The sequence below is a fragment of the Pelmatolapia mariae genome, linkage group LG18 (genome assembly GCF_036321145.2).
Source record: "Pelmatolapia mariae isolate MD_Pm_ZW linkage group LG18, Pm_UMD_F_2, whole genome shotgun sequence".
Classification (NCBI taxonomy): Eukaryota; Metazoa; Chordata; class Actinopteri; order Cichliformes; family Cichlidae; genus Pelmatolapia; species Pelmatolapia mariae.
In genome coordinates this window covers 9,846,555-9,866,143 of record NC_086243.1, presented here as the reverse complement: position 1 = coordinate 9,866,143, position 19,589 = coordinate 9,846,555, and the positions used below count along the sequence as shown (strand labels likewise).

The 19,589-nt window shown below is 39.6% G+C and overlaps 1 protein-coding gene across 3 annotated transcripts in view; it reads left to right on the top strand.

The window, feature by feature from the left end:
- Positions 1-19,589, top strand: part of LOC134616493 (low-density lipoprotein receptor-related protein 8-like) — an 81,413-nt gene that overhangs the window by 8,437 nt on the left and 53,387 nt on the right. The window lies entirely within an intron of this gene.

Genomic DNA, 19,589 nt, shown 5'->3' with positions numbered 1-19,589 from the left:
TGCTGGATGTTCGAGAGCGGCTGCCTGCTCTGTGAACCCAGGCCTTGGGGCCACTGGCATCCAGGCAGACAGCGCCTTTCATCCGGAATCACTGTCAGGAAAAAAACAAAACAAAAAACAGACCCACAAGGGATGATGTTGGCGCACACTGCAAGAGCTGTGGCACTTAGCAACTTGTGACTCATTTTGGTGAAAAATGCGACTTCATGTGACACAACAGCCGTGCTCATGAATCTCTTCTGACAGCTGCGACAATGTTGGGATTGGATGATTGTGGCTGTGAGTATTACTTTATTTTGATTTATCTTTTTTTTTGGATGAGTAAACATATTCATCACAGAACTACTGAGGATATTATGCATCTCTGAAGTCAGGCCAGGGCAACACAGAGCGTCAGCACTGTGTGTGGTAGTGAATTGGAATGATGAGCAAATAGCTATGACACAGCAACCATAGCCCTCGGTCTCTTTCATTTTATTGATGATTCAATGTAGCCGGATGAAGTATGAGTGTCACCTCTGCTCATACAGGCCATATTCGCTTCCTTTTGCCCAGCTACATACTGACTCATTACATCGCCACCATCACAGTGTTGAAGCTTTGCATGCGGGCTGTCACTGCGTTGAATCATACCACCTGCCTACATGTCTCCACCTTTACAGCAACAATCAGAACAGTGCACCTAGCTTGAAATGAACTGTGGACAATGCAGCTGGCCTAAAGAGCCATTCAAATCTCCAGACAAAGGGAGCAAACAGTTGTTATCCTTATAACAAGCAATATCCTATTGCATGGTTGTCAACTGCAGATTTGAGCAAACCTAAACTCCCTTATTAAAAAGTAACTTTATTAAAAATGTTAACATTACAATTTGTGGACACACAATGAAATGTGATAAGGCTGATAAGTGGCGTACTGACTTTACTATTTGAGATAATGTAAGTAATTTTAAGTTAGCTTTTGCATTTATGCAACGTTAGCCATTGCTAACATTTTAGCCTGTGGAACATAGCTGATTCAAAGTCAGGTTGGAGCTATCATGGCACAGTTTACACTATATGGTAGTTTTCCTGTGCTTCTGGGTTTCTTTCTTCTTCTTCAGCATACAAGGACAGACATGAACACTTGTAGGTGTATGCTGCCCTGTCAGTGCCGTAAGAATTGCAGTCTTAGGACATATGCTGCCTACAATACCTGTCCTAACAAAGAAAACAAGTACTATTACATTTTCAGAATTTTGCTATTGAAATGTGTCGGAACATATATCATACATACATCATGTATCGTTGTTCTTGAAAGGCTAGTCAGTAACACAAAGATAGCTTTTATTGTTGTTTTGAATTAATCTGTTGTTTTGTTGTTTTTTTAAAAGTAAGTTTACAAAATGTAAGTAAATTGCTTTAAAAAAGCCTCAGATATCAGAGTAAGGTTCTGAAATTTCTAGTTTTGCCTAAATACTATCACTCGGTTATATTTAATTTCCCATAGCCTGAGGAAATGCTATTAGCTTCCCTCTCCTCTTAAGGAATGACATATAATTAAATTTCTGCAGAAATGCAGAATGTGTGAGCTAAGCCTAAGTTAAATGAGGGTTTTATTGTGTCAGGCATTGCATTACCTGAAAAGTCATAACAAATTAGAATGAGACTTGAACTAATTTTCTCAGCAGTAGAGATTTAGGCAAGAGAAGCCTTGAATCTGTACAGACGTGGACTATCAAATGATTTCTCTTCAACAACGACCTTCCAATTAGCAGAAAAATGGTTTTACATGGGCTAATCAAATGTCTAGACTGCTAGATCTGTACTGTAGATCTGAACAAAGAAAGATTTGCCGTTTTTTGACTAGAGGAATGTAACATAACCATCCGTTCAGAGCAGGGATCATTTCTGCAGAGTAACTTGTTTTGCTGTCCCCTGCAGGCCTTTCTTACATCAAAGATTTTCAGAAAGATGCTTTCGCTCATGTGAAATCTGCATTTGAAAACAGCAGCAGCAGACCCAATTAGATTATTTAGTTTTCCTTGAAATATTCTGTCTGCACACAAAAAAATGGGCTGTGTAAACCTGCTTGCGTGTGTTTTGATTTAGCTATTAACTATGAATGTGCAAAAACACACAGTGAAAAATCTTACCAAAATCTTGTAGCTATAACTTGGTTTTGAATTTGTAATGAAACTTATTTTACCATCATTTTCATGTTTAATCACACTGCTGTGTGGAGGTTTTAATAGATTTCTGCAGGCAGAAGGAGAAAGTAGATCTCATTTCAGAAAAGGTCAGTCATGCCTGTTTAATTTATAAAGCTTATATTTAAATCATAGATATGATTTAAATATAAGCTTTCTAATTTAATCATATATAATGACATAATGCTTATTCATTATTCACCCTGTCTGTGTGTGTTAACACAAAAGTTGTGGCTTAGTATTCGAGCAAAAGTTTTCTTGGAAGTGGTTGGAAATGCCAGCAGAGAAGTGGGAAACGTTAGCTAGCAGATGGTTCGTCTGAGCCGCACTTGACCCCGTGTGCTTCCGGCAGGAATATTGCGATCAAAGCTGAGCGGCTAAGCTCTGCCTAGAGATAGATATGTTTTAAATGCGTAGCCACTGGCCGATCACACGTACACACATAGTATGGATGCATAAGACACACCCTGGCTGCACACTGAAAGGCATTGAGTTCACATGAAATGAAAACGTGATCTATTTTATTGGTTTGTGCATACCCTTTGTGAATGGATAATGATGTAATCTCTTGTGACATGGATCACGAGAAAAAGAAAAACCACACTGATGCCGAGTTTAGAGAAATAAAAGGAGTGAAAGAGGAGGCAGAGCCAAGGAGGGTGTCGTTGTGGAGTGGGGCAAGGCATGGGGGCAGGGATAAAGAGTGCTGCAGTGTCATTGATTTTAGAGTGGTTGTTTTGCTGTGTTATTGTTCAGATGCAGATCAGATAAGGTGTAGCTGATAAGACACACAGCCAATTAGAAATCAGCTGTAGTCTCTCCTTTAGAGAGGTGAAAGTTGAGGTTGAGTTTTCTGTTGCACTCTGCACAGAAAGAAGACAACTAAATCACAAAGTTAACAGAGACAAAGCTCTTACTCAAGCATGAGTACAAAACTAAAAGCAACCCCAATTGGTTTGAAAGAAGAGCCACTCACTGCAGAACATCTGCTCATGCTCAGCTAGCCAGGCTGCTGGAAACACCTGGCATTAATGCAGCTTTCCTGCTCTTCTAACACGGCTGTGTGAATCAGATTTTCTGTGTTTAACTTTAAGTCAAGGAGTGGCAAAGCAGCTTACACTGGGGGTTCAAATATATAAATATATAAAGTCATTGTGCTATTTATTTATATTTCATTCACGCTATTATATCTCTGTTTTACAAAATCAACAGGGATACTCTATTCAAAATATTACTCTATCACTTTTCACTTATATGGAACATATAGGGAACATTTCTGAAGAAGCAATGATGTGTCTTGTAAGATGATGTGTAAGACGGTGATTACAATATTAGATACACAAAAAGCAATCAAATCTGGATTGTTGTGCTAGTATTTTTGCTTGGACAAGACTACTTCTTCCAGCCCTGATTACATTGTAGCTTACCAATAGTGATGTGTAGCCTGTGTCTTAAAAATGCTAGCCTGGTCCATTTGTTGATTGCACATGAAGGTTGATGGAGGCACTGTGTGCTTCCATCAGCCTGTTTGCAATCAGCCCACTCTTTTCATTTTAGGCAATAAAAACCTTTCCTCTTGATGCTTTGCCTTGCTGATATTAATATAGGTAAACTCCCCCTTTCTTTATTATGTTACCAGTCCACCTGTAATCTCTGAATTCTCCCTCCAAACTCTCTCTCAAACAATACAAGCAGGGCGCTGGATCTTCAAACTGATTGAAGAGAGCACTGTCTATATGGTTCAAGTGCTAAAGCCAAAATGCATGTATGTGTGTTAGATTATGTTGCAACATCGGTTTTATGGCCTTTTGTGAAACAAATAAGTGGCTTCCATTAAAAAATATAGTTTTTTTTATTAGCAAATTGTAGTTTATTGTTAGTTATAAGCCTAGCAGGAAACCCATTAACTGCATACAGTTTGGTGAGCTCAAGCTTAAAAAATAAATTATTGACCTCAAAGAAACAGTATTTCTTACAGGATTATTACAGTGTGCACATTTATTGCTTTTGTTTTGTACCCATTTTGTATGTGACTCCTCCTAAACCATGACATCAATAATTTACAGTGCTTTTTTTACTTACTGATCTGCAAAGTTTGGTGCAAAGAACTATTACTTTTTTCTATCCACACAGCAGAAGTCACACTTTTGCAAATAGTACAGTACCCTGGCCTACTTTGAATATCCACACCACATATATTCTTACAGGGTAGAAATAGGAGTGAAAATGCCCCAGAAAAAAACTTGCCTCATGCAACACGAGGATGCTATTGCATCGTAAAGCTGCAACACATTTAACACAGCCCACTGGAAACGATGTCATGGTGTTTAAGTAAATGTGCAAGCTTGCATTTGCTTCATTCTATGGGCTTGTAAAATTGGCTTTGTAAATGCAAAGACTAACCAATCCAGGTTGCGTATAAGACTTATATGTTTTCCAATGAGTGTCCCAAATTCTTAAACTATTACCAATGTTATACTGACAGTCTTGGCATGTTTCCATAGGCCTTAAGGGTGATGGAGTGTGGTTACTTGTTTAATCTGCCCAGTTTGGCATGAAATCAGTGTTGTGACATTTTAGTCTTTAGGAATGCAGACCAACTCTGCTGTAATATTCCTCTGCTCAGTAAGGCTTAAGAAAGAATCATGAAAACAGCTAATGAATCATTTCATTTCTCTACTATTAGTTTAAATGAGGCCAACCGAAATGCTACATCTCTGATCTGTAACAAGTGTACCGTGCTTTTAATGGAACCATCTGAGCTTTGCATGCATGAAAGAAGCTGTGGTAAAGAGCCTAGCTGCTTTGTCACTTTCAGCTTTTCCAAAGACACTCAGTTGAAGATGTAGTTTGCTCATGCTGATGCATATATATTATAGTCTTTTACTGCAAAGAGAAAAAGAGCAGTGCGTTGAGGTAGCATTGCATCTTTTGAGAGTATTGTGAGGTGTTTGGATTTATCTATGAATTATTTACCCAGTGTACTTACAACTCCAGATGATTTTCTATGCTTGGTAGCAAACATCCAGACCACATCTAACCTTGTGATCCTCTGGGCTTCGAGGTGTAGTCAGTCTCTTAATAATTATTACGTTTAAAGCATTTCACAGCTTATATCATGCGCATGGCATGAGGAGAAGTTGCTTTGTGCCACTTTGCTAACACAGAGAAGCTTTGGCGGTGAGGGGGGAAGCCTTTAGTCACAGTCTGAGTAATCTGTTTCTGTGGTGGGTTGGTTCAGGATTCTTTGATTGGACAGTGGGTATTTGGTGGGTCCACACTTAAGAATATCAGCTCTCAGTCCATCAATAGGTGTCTGTGACTTTGTTCTTCCTGCCTGACTCAAGTGCGCTGTTTGTGTGTGAGAAGAAGAAGAAAGAAAAAAAATGCATGCATTTAGAAACAGAGAAACAGACGGCCTACTCGGACTTGTGCAGAAGTGGGGGAATATGCGTGAGCGCGTGTTATGTTTGCATGTAACTGTCGGGTGATGTTCAAACAGCAGCTGGGATTAAAGTCTGAGCATGTCTTAATTACACTTTCTTGTTGCTAGGGGCAGACTTTCTAGAACAAGAAATTTGACCTCGGGCAGTATTACAGTTATGTTAATTTTCGTCTGCAGTGGGAAATGTAAAATCTGCTCTCAGTGCCTTGTCACAGCAATTTCAGTGGCTTAGTCTGCAGGCCAGTGAGGGTGTTTCTGAAAATTTGGTCTGCAGATGCCTTTGTGTTTTGTGCTATTGGAATCAGGTCTTTGCAAGAGAAAGGAAGGAGAGAAGAAGAAAAAGAGATGTGGCTCATTCTCTGCATAGGGTAAATGGCTAATCTCCCATTTCTCATTACAGCCCCCTGGTTAGTATAGAAATTATAATCCAGTGTGGCACACTTTTCCTTATATGGGACTGACTATGGTGTAGGCTCGCTTAATACATTTGGTTGCTGTGTAACCGAGAGTGACAAGTCACTCTTTGACTTACTCTTAAATCCAGTATTATAAACTCAAGATGCTTAATGGAAGGCCACTGGAAAGTAGACTAATGAGACCAGACATCATCCCTTCTAAAGGCTTTTAAAGACATACGGAAACAGGAATGTAATAATATAGATTGCCCGCAAGTGCTTTTGTAGATTAATTTATAAAGTACAAGATCCGCATCCTAAATGAGAGAATCATCAGAGACTCAAATGCCCGTAACAAATAGCTCTGGGGCTTATTTACACTTGGATCCTGTATTGATGTAAAACCCAGATGCAACTTTTCATGTTATAGACGGATTTCCCAGCATTCCTTTTCAAAGTGAAATACTAGGCAATCACAAACGTTACCAAACTGCATTAAGGTTCTGTATCTAATTGAAGCAGAAGCTGGATTAATGTTACCCAGTGTTCCCCATTTCTTATCAAATTGGCTGCTGTGAAATAGGTCATTTAGAAAAATTACAATCTTGATTGCACCTGCTTTAGTCTGCCTATCATTTTGCTCTCAATTAATGTTTTCTCCTCCTCATAGCTGAAACCTAACCTGAAGGTGTCCTTGAAGCTATGCTTAACATAATAAGAGAGTTTATTCCTGCAATGATGGGTGCTGCTCTGAGAAAAATACTGCAGACTTTGGCATAACATCTCACTAAATCACTAAAAAGACTAAAAAGTCAAGCTTAGAGTTTTATTAAAAAAGCATTTTAGTTTTGTAGCTGAGAGCTGTTGAAAAAGACACATAAACACGCTTGACTGTAAGTTAAAGTGTGGTTTTACTCAGATTATTCATACACTTCTTATATTCAGAAACACTATACACAATGAGTAAATGTACTTTAAATATTCCGTATGATTGTGGCGACGTATCTCCAAGGGAGCTCTTTATTTTACTTATCACTTACTTACCTTGTTACATTAAAAAAGAGTAAGATTTTATACAAATGTTGGTGTGTTGGATAAAATCATACTACTTGAATCTGGCCAAAAATTCTTTTCACTTCAGCTTTTTTAGCTATGGTTTAGCTCTGTTGGTCTATATTTTCATTGGATACATTGTCCTGAAATTTTGTCCCAAATACAAAATGTGTTTGATACTATGATGCTGTACCACTGGTACAGTATCATAGTTAGACATGGCCATAGTTAGACATGGCCACCCTCTGATTTTTTTGAAGGACTATTTTGAACTCTTGAGCCAACGCCATCGTGATTTGATGAGCGTGAGGCAGGGCTGACTGTGGAACTGCATACTCGGTGGATAACGGCGAATAAATCACAAGTCTGGAGCCAGGTGTTTACTTAGCTCAGTGCCCAGGGCTGTTTTCCCATAGCGTCCTATAGGACTAGAAGGTGTTTTACAACAGCAGGTATCACACTCCCATATGCAGAAAGGCTATTGCAGGGACCTGAATTCAAGTTCTTGTTTTATTTTTTAGCCATCTTTAATAATAGTCTATGGTTAGTATTTACATCAAAGTACTGGTTTGCCAAATTACGGCCTGACAAAGAGGCTAACATGGCTGCATGTTATGGTTGCAAATATTTCCTATTACCAAATCTGCCTGAGAACAATAGGTCCACTTTATGAATTGTGGCAGTCAGATCTTAATAGTGAATGATAGCATTTGGTCCTGGAGTTATAATTACTTTTGATTGTTAAGAGGAATGTCTCCTGTGTTTCAGCCACATTGAAACTCAGAGGAGATTCTTCAAGTGAAGGGCAAAATTGCTTTGGGATTGTCTTAATTAATTTCCATTCCATGATTTTTTTTTTACTTCATAAAGGAATATCCCCCCCCAAAGAGGATTTAGTCAGAGCTGAAGGAAGATTATCAGCAATATGATAAAAAATTGTTAATTTGGGTGTAAAATACCCAAGAATACAAAAATAACAGGTCAGGGCATAGATTTTTCTCCAATAAGACAACGTAGACTTTTTTGTTAGTGCACATAGAGCGATCATACTGTGTTGTCACCTGCCAAGAGAAAGAAAGACAGAAGAAGAAGAAGAAAGAGAAGAAGAAGAAGAAGAAATAAGACAAAGAAAACCCTGCATTCAGATTGTTGCTCAGCAGGTCAGACTCTCATTTTTGAATCACAGCTTTTTTCTCAGATTTCTGAAAGCCACTGTATCTACTTACACTGATGATAACACTGACTACAATGATTCTGATGTGCATTTAAACACTGAAGTACTGTTGTTACTGTGTGCTGGACTATAGGCACACTTCAGATGGTATTTGTTAAAGCTCAGATGTTTAAACACTATGATGCTGTTGCGCGTGCACTGTCGCAGTCATTGAGCATTGCTGTAAACTCGCAGTGCTGATGTTCCTAAGTGAACTGCTTTCACTGTGCTAACTTTCCTCGATCTTCCTGCTTCTTTTTTTAGGCTCATGTTGTAGTTTTGAAATCTGGATCGACTGTGTTTTTATAGATGTGGACTTCCAAGATAAGAGATTTTCGCTCTACACTGGAGAGTATGAAATGCTGTCCTTTTCTGTGCAGGGATATCCTTGAATATCTCCCTCAAGCAAGCCTCTGAATCCCCTGCTGTGCCATTAGCAACTGATAGTAAAGTACTGTGCCTTTGCTGAATACCTGCAAGGTTAAGGTGTGTGAACAGTTTTAATTTGAAGCAAAAAATTGCAAAGAAAGATTATATGTGTGCAGTCGAGGTTTGCTGAGCGATCAATACATCTCTGAGGAAAAGTTCTTTGTTGACTGTTATAAGGCTGTGATGGGGAATGCAAGGCCAGGGACTCAACAAACACAGACCAAACTGTACCAAAGGCTATGACCGTTACAGATTATATAAGTTATGTTCATCGGGATCTTGGTTTGAACTCTACGCAGACTGTGTTCTTTCAGGCTATGAGGAAGGAGCATCTGGCTGCTGTGCTGATTTCTATCGAAGCATGCAGGAGAGGCTCTGGGGGAAGAGCAGCAGTGACGGTGTCAGCTGTTTGGCTGAGGGACCTGTCCTAAAACTGTGTGTGTCTGTGTGTTTTCCCTACCAGGGAGACTTTATTAACCAAAAACTCTGGGGCAGGTGACAGACTACAGCAACCAGCTTGTCTTCGTTCATTTGGAGGGCACCTTATTTAGATAGTTTACCGCAATAAGCAGGTGCTTTACCGCATTTCTTTGACATTGCACTGTTATCTGCAGTGGTTGCTTATGTAATGTTTTTAAATGGTTTGCCAAGGTTGTTGTTTCTGTGTGTGAACGGTCAGAGAATCAGCCATTTATCAAAAGTTAAGCCTTCACCGTTTTATCTTAACACAAGAGGCCACTCCATCTGTCTAGTAGGATTAGATTTATTTTGAAGGCTCCTGTTTTTCTGCTCATTTCTGATAAAAGTAGGATTTGGGGCTGTATTTACTAGCTCTAACTGTGGAAAAGTGTGCATAATCTGACCCTTGCTGTGGACTTAGAGACAGCAGTAGGGGCTGGTTCCTATTTAAACTTTGCCTGCAGGACATTCGTGTCACGTTGATGTAACACAAACCACATTAAACACATGAAACAAGGTAGTTCATCAAAGATGTACTCCTCTCTACTCGGCGCAGACTCATTTCATTCCCTCCGTTACACCCGCTTCTTGTGTGGTTCCCATCACTTTTTCTAGCAGCTTTACTCTTGAAGCTATGTCTTTCATATTTCACTGGTAATGTCTTCTGGGCTCCTCTCTAACACTCCTGGGGTCTGATTGTTCTCCCTGCTGAATCATTAGCTGGCTGCTGGATTTAATGTAGGGAACACAGTGGAGAGAAGTACCTGTACCACCAAGTGTAACTGCAGTACCACTTGTACAGTAATGGTTTTAACTCCATAATGAGATGAGCACTAGAAACACCATTTTCAAAGAAGGTAGAGTGCAGTCTGAAATAAGGTGTACACTGTATTCTTAGATTCACCTTCTGGTGTCTGGTGTCTTTTCTTATCTTTTTTTTTCTAAATTACAACTTATACATAAAATTTAAATCCTATAAATTCATAAATGTAGTGTAAATAGAGCCTGTAGGTGCTGTTTGTGTGTCTGCAACCAAATTCCTGGAAACTGAAACAACACTAAGTAGAAATTAGTTGCTTTCTAAAATGCAGTAAGATCTTACCGGCTCATGTCTCTTTTTCATGCTTCACTGAATAACATACTGAGTCCTCTGCAAAATTGAACTTGCCTTTAGTTTGTATAAAGGCACAGTGTATTCCAGTGACAGTGCCAGGTTATAGGATGAAACTGTTGACATATGGCTGTAGATCAACCATATTTTGTGTCTCTAAACCAGGAAAAACACACAGGAAGAAAGGATTGTAACAGAAGGTCAGACACATGGAGAAGGCGTCACGCAGTGAACGCTGGGGATGTACGTGTGTATGTGTGTCGTCCTATATTTGTGTGTTTGCTTCTCTTGGCAAGCTTGTCTTGTAAGCGCCAATGTATGCGTTATATCTGCAACATTTGTCAGTGTGTCGGCTCTGTGGTAGGGTGTACACGGGAGTGTGCCTGTCCACCCACGTGTATACTTCATATATGAGCTTGAAGATCAAAAGGCAGCAGACTGTCGCAGGAGCATGAAAAAAAGCTCCAAAAAGGCTTGAAAACCTCTTGAGAAACTGAGATACAGATGTGTCCTGTTGCTTTCTTACAGATGCTCGTGCATAATCCACTATACTTCGGTGTGATGTTGCTCCATGATACTATTGGCTTCAAGGTAAATCTCTAGGGATTTAGCTAAGCTGGACCTAAAAAGTCTTCACTAAAAAAATATCACTCCCGGGCTTCCTAAAGGTGACTAAGGAGCTTTTTAAGTTGAGGCTGCCCAGTCTCTTGCTTATAAAGGTGGTGTTTGTGTCAATGTGACCTGACAGGGAGGGAGAGAAAATATGTCTTTTTGGAGGCTGTGGGCTATAATTAGCACAGTGTAAGTCTTTGGCCAGTACACAAGGTCAGAAGAAATGCTGGGCAGTGAACAGCAATAAGTAGCCTCCCTTACCTCCGGCATTCTGCATCACGGCGTTATGAGTTTAGTAATTGTGGATGTGTGGTAGTCTTTACATGTCGGGCATGACTTTTTCTTGCCATATTATTTTTACATAGCTATTTCACCTACAATCAAAGTTTTATTGATTATTTTAATGTTGCCGATTAAAACTGAGCACTGAAATGAGTGGTGGAGTTCACGCTTTTCAGAATACTTATTCCGTCTGTCAGTGTGCAGTTTTTAGGCAACTTTGATTGCACTTGTGTGCTACTTCACTGACGTGATGAGTATTGAACATTAAATGTAATTTGCCAGAGATTAAATAAAAGTATTGAATCATCTATTAAATATAGACTCCATTCTTAAAATAGAAGTGCTTTGCTGAAACTTTATTTTCATGTGACTATTTTCTCAGTATTACTGAACCAACATAGATACAAGCAGTTGCCTAGAAACAGACAAAGTGGTTCTGATGTGCCTGTATGCTTATCTTCTTTTAATGAGTTCAGTGTCTCTTGTATAAAAACCCTGAACTCTTTTCACCCCTTAGTTTTTAACCATTTCCTGTTTTATTTTGAAATCATTCACTTTTTTCACTGTATATATCTTCTATTATTATTTTTTATATATATTTTGTTGCTGTTGTTTTGTTTTGTTTGCCCAGCCAGGTGCCTTCCTGTGTATTATGCTAAGCTTTCAGTTAAAGTTTGCGATTTTGTGAGGATACTGTGGGATCTTTTTCTGCGCCCTGTGTTTGTATCCTCCTCTCCTGGGGATCGTTATGCATTCCCTTACAAATTTAAAGAAAACGTTCGTTGTTGGTTTAGATATCACAGCTTCTGTCTTAATATTTAGAATGGTATAAAGGCTGTGTAGAAGGACCCACACACACACACACACACACACACAGCGTGTACTGAGTGGTTCTCTTTTATTTCACAACCCACAGCCGTGTACTTTCTGGGTTGGCACACATACTTGCACTGCAGCTCTCCCAGATTGCGCTCACCTCCTGACGAAGCCTGCTTCCTCTCCACTCCAGTGTCACTAAAAGCAGTAGAGAGCTCGTCTGTGCCATCACCATCACCTGTCCGCTCACCTGCCTGGCACCACCCCTTGAGCTCACTGCACCACCCCTCCCCTGCAGCTGAGTGAGGGACCACACCTCTGCCACAGGCTGTAATGTCAGTAATGTCACAGTAATCAAAAACTCAAGGCCCATCTTCTGGCCAATTAGACCCAAATTATGAAGCTTTAAATAACCATAAATTTGAATAGTAACAACCATCATTTATCACATGCTATTTAAGTTGCAGAAATGTAGGTCATGGTGGGGGTAATCAATCCATTCTCCTGGCTTTATCTTATTTTATTTGCTCAGTTTGTCCAAAAGGATGAAATGCACAGCACACAAGAGGGAAAAAAGGGGAGATTTAATCTGTAGATGCCACTACTTGGCTCTGTGTTTTTTTTGGATCAATACTCTATCAACCAGTGCTGAGCTAGAGCTTAGTCCTGTGTGGCTTTTCATCTTCCTGTTGGTTCCAGTGGCTCACCACTGACCACACAGACCTGAGTGACAGGAGAAAATACGTAATGACATCCTCTATTGACAGATAACAACAGATAAATCGAATCAACAAGAGAAATTGTTTGCTGCTCTGAGGAGACTTAGCCAAGCTACATTAAGATTCTGTGTATAAATAAATATGTATAAAGCACATGTCACATTAGACACATTTAAAACTGAGCTAAATCTCTGCACAGGCATGTATCTTAAAGGTAATGTAAATGCCAGAATTAATCTAATTAAATCCTGAAATTATTCGCGAAAAAACAATTTCAGGAACAGCTTGTCCCAAGTGTTGTCGATGCCACGCTGTATTTTGTATGCTATCATGATATCCCATTAATTTTAGCAGGGTTAGTCATTTGCATGCTGGTTTAAGCTAACAGGATACATAATGTTTCCTGCTTCGACAACACTCCCCTACTTCACTCTGAGCTAATGAGGCCATTTGTCTTCTGATCCACAGGAGAATGTGCTTATCACTGCATTACCTATTAAGCTTCTCATGGCCCCCAAAATGAAACTGCTGTCATTAATATCCTTCATGGTGAAAAAAAATCAGAAGGAAGAAAATAATTCTTCTCCAAGGGGTCGGGTGTGTGTGTGTGTTTTTATGCGTGTGAATGTCAGGTGATTGAAAGCTGTCTGCTTTTTTGCTCCAGAGCATCACTGAGTGATTGAGTGTGCTCTGCTCTTGACTCGGCACATTAATATGTTCACTCAGTCACACGCCCACGTGTCCCCACAGAAAGGTTTACATTTTGAAACTTCATACTTGGTATTTTGAATTATTACTATTTCAAACACCCCAAAATACATACAAATAAAATAATTTCTTGGTTTTTGTCATATGATTTCACACACACCACATGTTAATAAAAATAGTCAGAATTTATCAAATTTAGGTCGTGAATATTTGAAATGACAAATCATCTGAACCAGTATTTAAAGATGCACAACCCCAGTACCAAAAAAGCATGTGACATGGCATAAAATTTAAATAAAAACAGAGTGCAATGATATGCAAATGTCATTTAAAAAATGCATATTTTATTTAAAACTTAAAGCATATCCATTTTTTAAACTGAGCAAAAGTACAATTTTTAAAAAATGTAAGCTCATTTTGAATTTGATGGCAGCAACACATCGCAAAAAAATTTGGGACAGGGCCATGTTTAGCACGGTGTTGCATCCTCTCTTCTTTTAACAACAACCCATAAACATCTGGGAACTGAGGAGAACAGCTGCTGGACTTTTGGGAGAGGAATGTTGCCCGATTCTTCTGTGATACAGGATTGTAGCTTCTCAGCAGTCCTGTATCATTTCATTGTGATCTAAATGTCTGGACTGCAGGAAGGACACAGCTCCATGTGGCTTAGCACTGACTTGCTGAAATATGCAAGGAAATCCTGTTTCTCTTCTCTGAAATTTATAGAATTTCAATTTTGGATGATGAAACTTTGCCTCAGTCTATTTTAAATGAGCTTTGGCCCAGAGAAGACAGCAGCATTTCTGGATCATGTTCACATATGGCTTCTTCTTTACATGTTAGAGCCTGCATTTGCATAAACTGCGTTTGTAGATGTCACAGTGAGCTGTGTTTCACAAACAAACGGTTCCTGAGCACATGCAGTAATTTCCATGGCAAAATCAGCCTTATTGTTAGCGCTGAGCTTCCTGAAGCCGATTATATGGTCGAGCAAAGGTAGTGCGTTCGCTGTCCGCTCCACTCCAGGGACTGCCCGTCTGCCTGCACTGAGCTCTGTTGTCAGTTGGAAGCGGTGTAAAAAGTACGTGTTACAACCGGTCTTTGGGCCACTGATGTTAGTGCTGTTGTTGGTCTGTCAGTCAGTCGCGAAGGAAAGCAAAGTTATAACATATAAAGAGCAGAAGTGAAACCGAGTGTTAAAAGCTATTAAAAGTGTGCACTGCAGCCACTGTCTGTGTTTTTCGTACTGTATTTTTTCTGATTTTTGACGTTTTTTTGGTGGTGCTCTGGTGAACTCCGCTGTCGCCCCCTTTTCTGTTCCAGCCCACTTGTCAATCAGTCAACATTCAGCAGTCGCTCAAGTCACCTGCATCCGGCAACGTACAGTCAGGATCTTGGAGAATTGCACCGGAGAGAGTCTCGGGTGGTTGAAAACTCATCTCCCCACTCTGTCTGGCTGAAAAGTATATGTGAACAGATGCATTTGGAGGACCATAAAACCATCCTGGGGGCACGAAGACCAAGGACATCCAGCTTTTTGTAAACTGGATCTTTGAAGCTTGTCCTTTCTAAGATGTTCTTTTTATACCCAGTCATGTTACTGACCTGTTACTAATTAACCTAATTAGTTGCAAGATGTTTGCCCAGCTGTTTATTTTTTTAAATTACCACTTACTTTTCCAGTCTTTTGTTGCCATGTCTCATTTTTTTTAAAAATATATTGCAGACATCAAATTCAAAATTAGCTAATATTTCAATGAAAAAGTAAAATGTCTCAGTTTAAACATTTGGTGTTTTTATATTTTATTGTGAATAAAATATGGGCTGATGAGATTTGCAGATCTTTGAGTTCTGTATTTATTTAATTTTTTTCATATAGTGTCTGGTCTTTTTTTGAATTGGGGTTATAAGATGTTATCACATATCTGCCGAATCTACACTTTTCTACATATTTCCCAACAGAGGTACATGTGAAAATACAAATCTCTTACTCAGTAAGATCAGATATTAAACAGTTTTTAACCTGTCAGGTCTCTAACACAAAGTCTGTGCCATTCTCGATTTTGCTGAAGAAAGACTAGCTTCTTTACCAGCCAAGTGTTTTTAGTAGTGAGACTGTGTCTGGTGATGATTGTCTCATGTTTGCTACATGACAACACGCATCAGTGAAACATCTTCTGACCAGTGCGCTGCTTATAGGGCTGAAATAGAAGCCAGTGCAGAAGCGCCAAACACTGCAGTTCCTCTATGTGCCACTTGAGGCTGGCCCCGAAAGGTGGTCAATCCCCATAGACTTCCATGTTAAAATTGTTTTAGCCTCTATGGAGCCCTTTAAAAATCATTTAAGTGGATACTTGATTTTAAATTTTGCAGCATTTCCAGCAGATTTGACTAATAACATGGCTTTTGTGGTATAGCTTGTGACCCAGTTTTGTGAGTTCTGTGAGTGAAATTCTAATGTTTTGTTAGTATGTTAGCATTAGTTAGCCAATATGTGCATCTCTGCACCTGTACAGCTTCTAGATGCAGCTTGGTAGCCAAGCTTGGAAGCGCCCTCTCAACCAAATATTGTCACATGTCGTTCTAAATAAATAATCCGACATGGTGGTGGCTAAATGTGCCGCCCAAAATCCATGAGATGAAGTCTCAAATGCTATATTAATCTAGATAATCTATAGATCTGGCCTGATTCTCACAATATAGTCATGCCGTTCATTTGTGAAATTGACAATAAGAAGCGTTAAAGGGAGAATAGAAAGAGTTTATTACTATGCTAGCAACTGCATGAAGCTTTACTTAGCCATTAGCCAACAGTGCTCAATAGCCTTGTAATTTCAGAATCTAAAATCTAAATGCTTATTTATCCAGCTATGTGAACTTTTAGCTTGTTAAACTGAGATGCTAACATGACAGCGCTGACATGACACTCGGGCTAACAAGAATACTATTAGTTTTGCAGGTAAAAGATGTTGCCTGGAGATGGAATTTAAAATTTAAAATTGAAATAGGAACACAAAGAGGAGAAAAATCCCTTGCAGGCCCAACATGTTGGGCCAGTTGAGTGACCAACCATGTCGTTGCTATCTTTTTAGTCATGTAGCTATTTTACATTAAAAGCAAAAAAAAAAAAAAAGTTTAAAGTTTGTTAGAAGCTCCTCAAGGCATGGTAGAGCATATTTCATTGCAATTTATACACTGACACCCCCACCGCTGAGGAAAATCATATATCAGTCACATCAGCAGTGAGCCAAACTGACTTATATCTTATTCATATAGGGCTCAGCATCAGCCAAATGTAACAGCAAAACCAATACTTCATAGAGGCTTGCCAAACACATCCACTTGAATGGTTTTTAAGAAAGATGAAAAGGAACTGAAGCAGTGAAATGTTGACAACATCAGCCTCAGAGGAGGAGGTTCCAGGTGGGGTTGCCAGAGCGTAGAGCTCCTTCCCACTGTACCTCCTCTAGGAGACATAACATGGCTGGGTGAACTCCCCTGTACAGCACCTTCATTCTCCCTGTGTCACGTCCCATTTGTAATGCTCACGACACGAGAATCAAACAACACTGGATTGCTTTTGTTTTTGAATTTTCTCAGATGCACGAGAGGCGTTCCTCTGTGTAATTGTCTGCCATTTATACTTGAACAAAGAGACGTAGTGTTTTCAGCGTGTAGGTCTGCATGCATGTGAGTAGTTGTGTGTAATGCATGTCAAGGGGATTTAAGTTCAGTAAGTGCTTTCTTTGGCAAATGCAATACAGTAATATTGCCTGTTTCTATACAGTAAACAGTGTCCATTAGGAATCCATAAAGCATTATTATGGTTTGTCACCATTAGTCTTTGTCGCTATTATTCACTTGTTATTTCTCAGCTTTCCATCTAATGGCCTACCTCCTTCTGATTCTCTTGTCACTTTCCCCTTCAGCCCACCCTCATGGTCCCCACGCCCCACGAGCATAACATTTTAAAATGTTTCCTAATTAAAACAGAAAGTCATTCCAAGCAGATGGCATGAGCTGGCCTAAGTAATTATTGCCAAGTGAACCATGGCCCCTGTAGACCTTGACTGAAATGAGTCGCAGGCTCAGTTGTACTGAGTAAGAAGCTCAGCATCTCAGCAAGAAACTGCATGACATGGGCACGCTTGACCTGCAGGGGCCACATACTGGATCAGTGTGAGATTTTCAAAGACTTTGTCATGCGATCAAATACAGTCTTAAGCACACCCTTAACCAGCATACCACAGAGCCTTATGCTCTCATCCTGCCCCATCTTTCTTTTCGTTCATCTCACGGGAGTCAGACTAATTAACACGATATTAATACCCATCCAGAGATTTGAATGCAGAGGAATGAAAGGTTTGTTTGGGAAGTTAAAAATGTTCAACTTGGTACTGAATAAAACATTCACTGTGCTGTGGCTTTTTCGAGGATTTGTAGGGAAGATCTTATGAGTCTAATTATTCTGTCGCAGGAGGTGTGGTACCTTTAAAGCTTGTATTATGCCTGTGGGTACCCTGTGTGTTCCTTTTCCTTCTTTACCCTGCCAGACCTACATGAGTGATGATATATTTTAGAAATATGCATGTGTGTTGCAGGAAGCACACAGTTTGCATCTTTAAAAGTGATGTGCGCACACTGCTAATGAGTTTATACACTTGAGGGGAAGATGGGTTAAAAGGATATCGCAATCCCCCGTTTGCCACATATTGTCCGTCTTCACCTTTAGTGAAAGCCCACATTACTGCTCTCCTAATGAGGACTCATGTGTCACTTAAGCTACTTAAGCGCCGCTATGGAAATCCAGCACACTTTAAGCGACTCAAGAAAAATAACCATCAAAGGGTTCTTGCTTTGTTTTGTGGTAAACTTAGAGGCCTGGGATTTACACAAGCTGAGAAAAAAGGAAGGAACGACCTAGGGTTGAAAGAACAAAAGGAGTAGAGAGGGGGGGTCATGGAGAAAGGGGAGTGTTTGTCTCAGTAATGTAATAGGGTCAGCTCATAACATTTTGCAGGAAAAGGCGAGAACGAATGTTAATTTAGAATTTTTTCAAGTTAATGAGACAGCGGTCTGTGATAAACACACTCACTGCTGAAATGCATGTTTATTGAAGCGACCCTGTTACACACTTAATAATTTCCTCTAATAACGTCAGCAGGCCGGGTTGAGTTGTTACTGGTTTGATGCCGACAATAGGCACAGGAGAAATCGGAGAACGGGGTAATTAACAGGTTTTACAATTACAATACATTACAATTAGAGACAAGCAGGTTCCTATTTAAGTGCTTCTTGGTGACAGCTGACTGCTTTGAGGCGGGTGTGCAGTCAACCTGCTGCACGCTGCTCTGATGGATTGTGAAAAACAACATTGAACACCTACCCCATAAATGAATACTATGAAATATTCAGGCACTGCCATAGTTTATCCTGAGTAACATAAACTCTTCAGCACAACGGTAAGTGTGCTTATCAGTGTCAGCACAAAGATAAAATCCACCTTTTCTCCCAAAGTGAATTTGTAAAGGACACAGACAGCATCTGGTGGTAAATTTAAATAATATAATACATACATTCACAGGTTGTCATCCATAAAAGTGCACACACAGTACCGAGCATGCAAATTGCACACTGCTCAGTATACAATGCATGATGTTACATTACAGTACATGATGCAATACATTGTAAAGTAATGCATTGTGTCCCAGGAATGTGCTTGCAGTTTAAATGTTACTCTTGCTCCTCTACCATTGCTCCTCAACAATTTGGGAATTTCATTTTGCCAGGAAACAGCAGGATATTATTTACACATGCTCAAAGAGAGGTTTAAATTTAAAGACTCATCTTACCTCTTTATTGGAACTACAAGCTTGTAGTGCAGGAGCTGAAGTTGAAGTCCTTCACAGTGTTTGACCTAAAGGTTTGTTATAGCTGTGGCATAGAGAAGGAAATGTCGGACATCAAGAGAAACTGTTTTTGCCCAATGTTTGACGACAGCAAATAAAACCAAGGTCAAGAAAGAAGTTGCAGTAGTAGGAGCACTGCTAGGAAAGACTCTTGAAAAATCTTTCTCTATTTCTTTACAGCCCCTCAGCTAGATTTAAGCTCCCAGGACAACTCTAAATGCTATATCTAATTTGAAACATCAGTGCC